Raw genomic sequence first — 11,522 nt, 5'->3', positions numbered from 1 at the left:
CTCTTCTGTTTCTGTGGGTTTTCTTTCATTCAAACAGCTACATTTACTTTAAGTTAACATTGCACAGAAGCAGAGCTGTGTATGCACATTTATAAACACAATCTTTAAAGGGTTAGTTCTCCCAAAAATAAAAAATGTATTTTTTTTTTTTTGAGCATTTACTCACCCTCATGTCGTTCCAAACCCGTAATACTTTCGTTCATCTTTAGAAATGAAAGCTTTAGCTTAAGTTCTGCCAGGAAGACTTAATTACTACGTCACTTATTACCTTCATCTCTATCCAATCACGTCTTTATACTTTCTGTATAAAAGATCGGTACTTACACATGTTTGAGTTCGCAGATGCCGACGCGACAACCTCCACCCTCCCCACCACCACCAGGATGGTCCTGTCCATACCTTCCAGGGGGGTCGGCTGCGCCCCTGCCTTCGTCTTCAGGCAGGAGATGCAGATCCGCTACCCTCGGATTACGAACTATGGACGGGGCCTACGCTAAAGAACTTTATAATGCTTGCTGGGCTGTCAATAAATGTATGCTTCGTTACATCATTTTATCTCCAGTCTTTCTGGTAGAACTCAAATTAAGATATTTTTAATGAAATCTGAGAAATCCCTCCATTGACAGCCTACGCAACTACCACTTTGACTCTTCAAAAAGTTCATAAAAAGATCGTAAAACTAATCCATATTAATTTAGCGGCTGAGTCCTAATTTTCTGAAGACATTTGATCGCTTTATATGACCCTAACCCTAACAGATTGAATTTAGTTTTTTATTCACATAAACATTCATCAATGCACACATCAGATACAGGCTGCATCTGAAATTACATACTTGCCTATTATATAGTAGGCGAAAACAGTATGTGACAAACAGTATGTCCGAATTCACAGTACTCATAAAAGAGAAGGCAAAAAGTACCTGGATGACCTACTACTTTTGGCGAGATGTGCATACGATGAACACATCACTATCCCATGAGGCCACTGGAGAGGATTTATGAATGGCAGTGAAGTGACGCAACTGACGCTGGTAGATCACATGATAATGACAACATGGTGAATGTAGTATGTCTAGATTACATTCATACTATATAGAACATACATTTTACTTATTCAAAATAAGTACCTACTTACAGAGTATGTGATTTTGGGCACAGCCACTGGCAAGAACCAATGATGTTCCTTCTCGTGTTACACAACACGTTTGAGCTTCTGCAAGAACCAATGAGGATCATTCTTGTGTTACGCATCACATTTGAGCTTCTGCAAGAACCAATGAGGTTCATTCTCGTGTTACGCATCACGTTTGAGCTTCTGCAAGAACCAATGAGGTTCATTCTCGTGTTACGCATCACATTTGAGCTTCTGCAAGAACCAATGAGGTTCATTCTCGTGTTACGCATCACATTTGAGCTTCAGCAAGAACCAATGAGGTTCATTCTCGTGTTACGCAGCACGTTTGAGCTTCTGCAAGAACCAATGAGGTTCATTCTCTTGTTACGCATCACGTTTGAGCTTCTGCAAGAACCAGTGAGGTTCATTCTCGTGTTACGCATCACAATTGAGCTTCTGCAAGAACCAATGAGGTTCATTCTCGTGTTACGCATCACGTTTGAGCTTCAGCAAGAACCAATGAGGTTCATTCTCGTGTTACGCATCACATTTGAGCTTCTGCAAGAACCAATGAGGTTCATTCTCGTGTTACGCATCACGTTTGAGCTTCTGCAAGAACCAATGAGGTTCATTCTCATGTTACGCATCACGTTTGAGCTTCTGCAAGAACCAATGAGGTTCATTCTCATGTTACGCATCACGTTTGAGCTTTTGCAAGAACCAATGAGGTTCATTCTCTTGTTACGTATCACATTTGAGCTTCTGCAAGAACCAATGAGGTTCATTCTCGTGTTACGCATCACGTTTGAGCTTCTGCAAGAACCAATGAGGTTCATTCTCATGTTACGCATCACGTTTGAGCTTCAGCAAGAACCAATGAGGTTCATTCTCTTGTTACGCATCACATTTGAGCTTCTGCAAGAACCAATGAGGTTCATTCTCGTGTTACGCATCACGTTTGAGCTTCTGCAAGAACCAATGAGGTTCATTCTCATGTTACGCATCACGTTTGAGCTTCATGAAGAACCAATGAGGTTCATTCTCGTGTTACGCATCACGTTGGAGCTTTATGTTTTCCCTGTGCCTGTCACTTAACCCAGTTTCCCAATGTGACTGATTATGTATTCCATTCACCTGTTCTTCAAATAATTAACTCGTTAGTCCCTGTGTATTTAAGCCCCGAGTTTTCCTCTGTTTCTTGTCCTGTCTCATTAATGTGTTGATTGTGTTCACCTGCATTTCTCCTACGTGTTCCTGTTGGACTATTATTAAACGATTATTGTTTCGTATTTCCTTGTGTGCTACTTACAACAACCCTGTGACAGTAACGTGTGTCCAGTATCTTTTTTTTGGAAAGACATTTAATCAGCTGTGCTGAGGTATGTTGTTAAACAACAGTACGGTCCATTGAACACACAATACTTCTATCCCTCACAGCCTTGTTTTCATTCCTGTCAAGAGTTAAATATGGCACTAGTGCAGTCCTGACTAAGATCTATAGGCTTTATGTCACATAAACATCGCATCCGCTTGTCCGCAGAAAGTACTGTGTAACATTGACAGCTAGGGGTTGAAATGGGTACTGCAGTTTAAATTCAAAATATTGGAGCAAGTTGTTTACCCCACCCCCCACTCCTCATACTCCACACTCACATGGGTTGCCAGATTGAGGACACGTAACAGGAGGCTTTTTAGGTCTGGTAGATTCTGTGATCTCTAACTCAGTTTGTTTGCTTCCATGCTGTGTTTTCCACCAACTGGCAACCCGGGGTGTCCAAATACTATTGGTTAAAGGGGTGATGAACTGAGAAATCAAATTTTCCTTGAGCTTTTGACGTATAAGAGGTCATCATACTATAAGAATATCCTGTAAGTTTCAGAACTGAAAACGTCCTTGTTAGTCCAATAAAAGCTGTTATTGACACCAGGCACATCGAACGACAGGTTTTTCAAAGTGGGGATCTATGACGTCAAAGGGTATCAAACACCGCCTCCGCAGAAGAAGATCAATGCCTACTTCAACACTGCCTGTTTAGCCCCGCCCACCGATTCGCGCATTACATGAAACTCATTATAATATGCAAAACTGTTATCCAATCATAGCAGTGGGTGTTTACTTCCAAGTCTTCAATGCGGCACGCCCATAAAAACCGAGCGTTTCAGGGGCTAGGCTCAAAACCAGGATAGAAAATAGCCTATTACTTTTTCATTTTGATGTTTTTGAATGTAAAAACCAAGCAAACGTCATAAGTTGACCTCAGACATCAATATAAAAAAAATTAAAAAGCCAGTTCATGACCCCTTTAAAGTGGCAGTTGGCAGGATCACACAGACCTATTATTATTATTATATACTATTAACCATTTAGTTTAAATGAGTGTCTGTATACCTATTATCTGTATACCTAAACTAATGTCATAACTTTCACTTGCACTGATATAACAAGATATTTTCTTCTTGCTGTGTAATGCATTTATGTACTTTATTTTCTTCAGTCTCTTAATCTTCGGCAGAAGAATTTGATTTTCTGACGAGAAGTAAATCACAGTATCAAGGCATTTAATTGGCTGTTTGCTATACTGATGTCACACTTTCATGTGCACATGCTCCATGAACTTAGGATCAAGACATGAGTTGACAGAGAATGTTAATGTTCAGTGTATCATAGTGCCAACAAAGCCTGATTGAATTGGTTTGGTTTTGTCAACTTAAAATAAATCTTGTAATCTTGCCGGGGCATCATTGGGTACCATGATGGTAGCTGAACAAACTCAGGGTTGCAAGATTAATTTGTACTGACCAACAGGGACAAACAGGCACAACACCTAAACTACGTAAAAACCACAATGCCATGACTTTTGAGGTAATTAGCTAATCTAGCTAATTTTATTGTTGCTGTTTTATTGTTGCAACCCTGCCATGGACACTGCTTGCTCATCTTTGGAAGCTCCTTTGAGGGCATCTTGAGTAAAACACCTCCATATTTAACGTAGCATGTACAAAAGATCTGAACCGGAAGTGATGTGACCTGTTTTAGAGAATACAGAAGTTTGTTGCGTATAACCCGCATTGTCGATATATAATCCTGTATAATCCTAGATTTTATAGGATTGTGCAGTTGTGAGTTCAGTTATAGAATACAGTTGTCACTGCTGTAAACTCCCATATAAAAATAATTATTTAATAATTCAGATTGTAGGCTCCTGGGCTTCAGCCTGGACATGCTCGTTTGCATTAACAAGAGGATGAAGCAAAAAAGCCCAGTAACTAGGTTGTGCTTGCTTGGTGGTGGGTGGCTCAGTTAACATCTTTAATAATCTGTTTTTCCTAAATGCTAATCAAACACCTATTCACAAATATAAAGTGATTTTTTTATTTCAAGTGATTGGAAATGAACTGATATTACTGTTAATTACTTTGCCCTCTCAGGCAACAATATTGTTGTTGATTTGACACAATTTCCATGTTCACTTCTCACAATAGTGTATCTGGATGAGAAGGGACTGTGAGGAATTGATCTGATTGTTTTAATTATTAATTTATTTGCTGCTATTTGCTGTTATTGCATGTTCCCTATCATATGTACTGCTGCTGCTGATAGTGGAATTAACAGAACATACCATTCTGAACTTTGTCTTGACATCACAAATAGGATGAGAATAGTTCTTCCTTATGGCCCAATGTAATGATTACATGCTTTATTGTTTTCTCAACTGATTAACTGAACAGATTATTTCACCTGTCAACACCTGCATGTCTACTAACTCTCATTAGAGTGTTAGTAGAGTATCAGTAGACCTGGTAGGGTTTGGGTTAGAATAAGTTGACATGTAGTTGCAAAGTTACTTATAGTCAGTAGAATGTCTGTTAGAGGAGCATCACAATAAAGAGTTAGCAGATATTAAGCAGGCAGTCTACTAATACTCTAATGAGAGTTAGTTGACATGTAGTTGCAAAAATACTTATAAATGTTTAAAAGGGACCATCAAAATAAAGTGTTACCAATATTATTTTATGTTTTGGTATCTTAAACTCCCAAAATGTCAGGTGGCGCAACCGTCCACACAAATGAACAGACTAAGAAAACTATTTAAAATGGTGTTTTAATAATAAGAGACTAAAAATAATATATTATTGTATGTTTGCAGTGGAGCTGGAGTGCCCTTGATAGCCAGCAGAGGGCACTCCACCTCAGACTATTGCCACTCAATCAACAACTACACTTCCCATAACCCATTATCTGGACTCATTATTGTTTGATCACTTCCACCTGTGTGTCATTACCCTTGATAACTGTCTATATATGCATGGTTTATTCAGTCATTCTTTGTGAAGTCTTGATTTAGATGGTTTACCCTGATGCATGATAATGCTGATAAGGATAATGCATCATCCAGAGGAGACCAACTGATCCTTTTGGCAGAGAGTAAAGGTTTGTAGATCTCTCTCACATACTGATAAATATAGCTATTTTCAAGTATGGTAGGTTGGTACGCTTTCCATGTCAGGTGGTACAATGTAAAACTAGGAAAAGGCTATTTTATCATAAACCTCTTTATTCTATGTATGATAGGAAAAACTTAATACAGGCATCCAAGTAGAAGCTCGTTCATTGTAAAATTAGTTGCAAAAGTCAGGTGGTGCAACCAGGAAGTCAGGTGATTCAACTGCGCTGAATGTGCCTATGAAAAACATTTAAGCTAAGCTTATCTATTATTATTATTATTCTATTTCATTATTGTTAAGTCAAGTCAAGTCATCTTCATTTATATAGCGCTTTTAACAATGCTGATTGTTTCAAAGAAGCTTTACAGAGATAAACGTATAATTTAAGGTAACAGAGATTGTTTTGGCTTTATAGCGGTTCTTTAATAAAGTTATTTTCCAGCTAAAGTTAGTTTTGATTGATTCGCTTCCGTCGCAACGATCATTAGTTATTAAATTAGGGGCAGCTAAGATGACACCATTCTCTCTACACAGACTTTAAACGCGAACCTGTGAGAAATGCTGATGGCGTTCACATGCGCATTAAGAATTGGTACTATAGTTATGTGCGTTTGAATATATGTGCACAGGTTTGTAATTACCTACAAACCAAGCCTAAACAAAGTACTGGTCTTTCCTTCTAAATTTTGATACAGATTTTTATTGTATTTTGTCACTTCGGGGTAGGTACGCGAAACGAATCTCTAGAGTGGTAAAGGAATCCTCCATAGGGAGAGACTAAAATGTTGTTCTAAAATGTTTTTAGTTAAAGATGTAAAACTTTCAATTATTTTGATTTAAATAACTTTAGATGCCCTTATCATATCAAGAAAAAAACGCTCACACATTATATTAGGTGTCTTATTTAACTACTATGTACTTATAAAAAAATAAATAAATAGTTAGGTATAATGTACTTGCTCATGTTTGAACACATTGAGGTGTATACGGGTGAGGTTAGGTGCTTACCCGTATGGTTGGGTGGTATGGGTAGGTTTAAGGGTGGGATTAGGGAATGGTCAACAGTGTAATTATAGCTGTCATTACAGAAATTAATTGTAATGTAATCTGCAGGTATTTTTAAATACAAGTACAAATTTAAACGAGATATCAAAAATCCCCTGGCAATTTTTCATCCTCAATGTCTTGACTTCATGCTGACCAAGTTTGAATTCCCTAGGAGAAGTGTTTCAAATTCCATTGCATACGTTTTTCAAACAACCCATAATAGCTGACTTCCTGTTGGGCTGGCGTAAAACTTTTGGAAGCATGCAACCAAACAGCGGATGCTCTTTCCAGGGATCAACTGTGGTTTGGAAGAGCAGAGGTAGATATTTTTACTTCAGAGATGACCACTCACCTTGGGTCTTACAAATGGCTGAATTGCCTACTCTTTGCGTTTCCATCTATCCCTCTGTTTTGTGAAACGTTACACATGATGATGATAATAATAATAATAATAATAATAATAATAATATTTTATTTATAGGTGCCTTTCTGAGCACTCAAGGTCACCTCACAAAACATAATAAAACAATACAGCAATAAATCGATAAAATTTAACAACTATAATTACAGTGCATAAAATCAGGGTACATAACAACTAGAACAAAGATTAAGAAAGCAAGATCACGTGGAATATGCCAGTTTAAAAAGATGTGTTTTCAGGCGGGATTTAAAAATAGAAAGTGAGTCAATGTTGCGGATGTCTGGTGGAAGGGAGTTCCAAAGACAAGGGGCAGAGCGACTGAAGGCTCAGAACCCCCATGGTGGTCAAATTAATCGGAGGTACAGTGAGATGAATAGAAGAAGACGACCTAAGAGTACGGGTGGGTGTGTTAATATGAAGGAGGTCGGTGAGGTACAGAGGAGCGAGGTTATGAATAGCCTTAAAGGTCAGAAGCAAAATCTTGAAATCAATGTGGTATTTAACTGGGAGCCAATGAAGCTGCTGAAGGACAGGAGTAATATGATTAATAGAAGGGGTTCTAGTGATGAGTCGGGCAGCAGAGTTCTGAACCAGTTGAAGTTTATGTATGGATTTGAGAGGAAGACCAACGAGAAGAGAATTATAATAATCAGTACGGGATGTGACCAGTGTGTGAACGAGAATGGCTATACTAGTGGGTGAGAGAGACGGTCGGAGGCGATTAATGTTACGTAAATGGAAGTATGCAGACTGAGTGACATTATTAGTGTGAGCTTGAAATGAAAGTGTGCTATCTAGGATCACACCCAGACTCTTGACCTGAGGGGAGGGGGAAACTGTGGAGTTGTCAATGGTAAGAGAAAAACTGTCAGATTTAGTCAATGTGGATTTGGTGCCACTGAGGAGAACCTCGGTTTTGAGTTTGAGGAAGTTGCAAGAGAACCAGGATTTGATTTCCGTTAGGCAATCAGAAAGGGAAGTGGGTAGGAGAGATGCGGTAGGTTTGGTGGACAAGTAGAGCTGGGTGTCATCCGCATAGCAGTGGAAATGGATGTTAAATTGACGAAAGATATGGCCAAGTGGAAGCAGATAGATGATGAACAGAAGGGGCCCCAGGACAGAGCCCTGGGGAACACCGTTAGTGACAGGGGATAGCTCTGATTTGAAATGTTTGAGCTGGATAAACTGATAAACTGAATGCGGCAAGAGAGATATGATTTAAACCACTCCAAGGGTGTATCAGTAAAACCAATAGAGACTAATCTGTCAAGGAGGATGTTATGAGAAATGGTGTCAAAGGCAGCACTCAGATCAAGGAGGATGAGGATGATCTCCCTGTGCAAGCACAGTGTGCTACTCAGCCAGACCATGGTTTCCTTTGTTACTTAAACTTCTGAAAGGGGCAAACCTTGTAAGTTTTCTGAAGGTTGCGCAACATCCTCATTTTCCTTCCATTCCTTTGTTCATTTCGGTTTTAGCCCTTACAGAGCCTTGATATGAAAAAGATGTCCTTAAAGACAGATTTTTGTTGGCTATTGCTTCTGCAAAACGTGTCAGTGAGTTGCATGCACTGTTGGTTAGCAAGTTGTGCTTGCATTGGTTGCTCTGGGGTGGTCCTACGACCCAATCCTTCTTTTTTTTTCTTCTTCCTCAGTTCATAAACCAGAGCATTGAGCTGTCCTCTTTTCAGAATTCTTCAGGGTCTGATTCGAGTGCTCAACTTTTGTGTCCCGTTCGTGCCTTGAAATGTTATGTGGAGACTACTGCTCAATCAGACCAATTATTTGTCTGCTACGGTGGTGTGAAGAAAGGTGCTTCTGTGTCGAAGTAGAGGTTGTCTAACTGGATAGTTTAGACAATTACACTGGCTTACAGGGTAACAGAGAAACTATAACCCTTGGGTTTAACTTCTGATTCTGCTTGGGCCATCTCATCTTCATGTGCTGCCTTTAGAGGAGTCTTCTTGGCGGACATATGCAATGCCTGCTGCCTGGGCATCTCTGTGCATGTTTACCAGATTTTATAAGGTAAACATTGCTGCTGCTCATGTCATGAGTTGTGTGGTTCTTCAGGAGCGGCCTTAATTTTTTATCAGGTGAGTGGAATTAATTTACATTTTACATTTACATTTAATCATTTAGCAGACGCTTTTATCCAAAGAGACTTACAAATGAGGAGAACAATAGAAGCAATCAAACCAACAATAGGGCAACAATATACAAGTGCTGTGACTAGTCCCATTTAGTCTAGCACAGTACACATAACACAGTACACGTCAGGGCTGTGCGATATATAAAAAAATGTGACATCTCGATATCGCTTTTTACTATTTCTCGCATATGGCACACCGCAAGAGAATGAATCGACCAGCTTTATTTGTTTAGGGACGACAGGCCTACCAGATTTTTTGGCAGATGAAGAGGCTGAGGCTAGTGATGATGGCTCACAGAGTTTCATGCATTGCTCGTACTGCACAGGATGCTGCTTGAGGTAATGAAAGAGTTTAATGGTGCTACCACCCTTTGTAGTTACTATCTTCTTGCAGAGCCTCCCCCACCTGACGTCTCTTACACGGTCTCTTACACGGCTAGAAGTGCCGGTTAGAGTCCCGCTCAGAGCGGGTCAAGTAGGGCCGGTTACAGTAACAATTAAAAAATAAAAAAAAAATAAATGGATATACAGAATATAATAGTAAGTGCTAGTATTAATAGGTCAAGTGTTGATGAAAAATATGCATTTCTTGAAAATGGCTAATGACTCAGCAGCTTGGGTTGAGTTAGGCAGGTCATTCCACCAGCAGGGAACAGTCCAGGTAAAGGTCAATGAAAGTGATTTTGTGCCTCTTTGGGATGGCACCACAAGACACCTTTTACTTACAGAATGCAAGCTTCTGGAGGGCACATAAGAATGAAGTAGTGATTTCAGGTATAAAGGTGCCGAACCAGTGGTTTTTCTGTAGGTGAAAATTAATTTGATGCGAGCGGCAATTGGCAACCAGTCCAAATTGATGAAGAGAGGTGTGACACAATCTGGATCAGTTGCAGAGGTTTGACAGTGCATGCAGGAAAGCCTGCCAAGAGAGCATTACAATAATCCAGTCTGGATAGAACAAGAGCTTGGACAAGGAGTTGTGTAACATTCTCCGATAGGATGGGCCTTGATCTTCCTAATGTTGTATAAGGCAAATCTACAGGACCGGGCAGTTCTAGCAATGTGGTCTGTGAAGTTCAATTGATCATCAATCACAACTCCAAGGTTCCTGGCTGTCCTGGATGGAGTTATGGTTGATGAACCTAGCTGAATGGAGAAGTTGTGATAAAGTGTTGGGTTGGCTGAGATTACAATCACTTCTGTCTTTGCAAGGTTGAATTGAAGGTGGTGGTCCTTCATCCAGCAAGAAATGTCTGTCAGACAGGCCGAGATGCGAGCAGCAACCGTCAGATCATCTGGCTGGAATGAGAGGGTAGGGTTGTGTGTCATCAGCATAGCAGTGATTTGAAAAACCATGTCTCTGAATGACAGATCCTAGTGATGACATGTAGATGGAGAAGCAGTGGTCCAAGCACTGAGCCCTGAGGCACCCCAGTAGCTAGATGTTGCGATATAGTCACCTTACCCCTCCAGGACACCCTGAAGGACCCAAGACTCAAACCATTGGAGTGCAGTTCCTGAGGTGCCCAGCATCATGAGGGTTGAAAGGAGGATTAGGTGGTTAACTGTGTCAAAAGCAGCAGACCGATCCATCAAGATGAGTACTAATGATTTGGAAGCTGCTCTTGCCAGTCTCAGAGCTTCAATAACCGAGAGCAGGGCAGTCTCAGTTTAGTGGCTGCTTTTGAAACCAGACTGGTTGTTGTCCAGGAGGTTGTTCTGTGTAAGAAAGGTAGAGGCTTGATTGAACATGACTCGTTCAAGTGTTTTAGCAATAAATGAAAAAGGGATTTTCCTCATGTATTCCTCATGTAGTGTACCAATAGTGTTTACACTGCCTCTTGTGGTCAGTAGGAATGAAACCGAACGTCCCCCCGTCATTCCATACACATATTTTAACATGAAGGAACGAAACCAAGTACTAAGGTCCCTTTTGAAACACAAGATAAAAACATTAACCAGTAAAACATTAGAAACTAAAGTGTATGTCAAAGCAGCTTCGTCAATAAATAGCACAATTACAATATCAGAAAATAAATAAATAAATAAACTAGAATAGACAATGCAAGAATAAAATTAGTACTAAATTAGGACATACATAGTCAAATATTGTTGCATATAAAATGTCTAAATCATACTGTTATTTTTTATATATATATAAAAAAAAAAGCTCTCAAAAGAGCTCTAACCTCAACATTCATCCAAGGTTTCTGGTTCGGATGGGTAGTAATTATTCTTGTAGAGGTAACCTCATCCACACACTTATCCACACACAAATCCATGGAAAATAAATATTCAAAAAATACATGTTACGAGTTTAAGAGGTAAACGGGAAATCTTC

Source organism: Abramis brama (genome assembly GCF_963993115.1).
Source record: "Abramis brama genome assembly, chromosome: 22".
Lineage (NCBI taxonomy): Eukaryota > Metazoa > Chordata > Actinopteri > Cypriniformes > Leuciscidae > Abramis > Abramis brama.
This window is presented reverse-complemented; position numbering follows the sequence as displayed.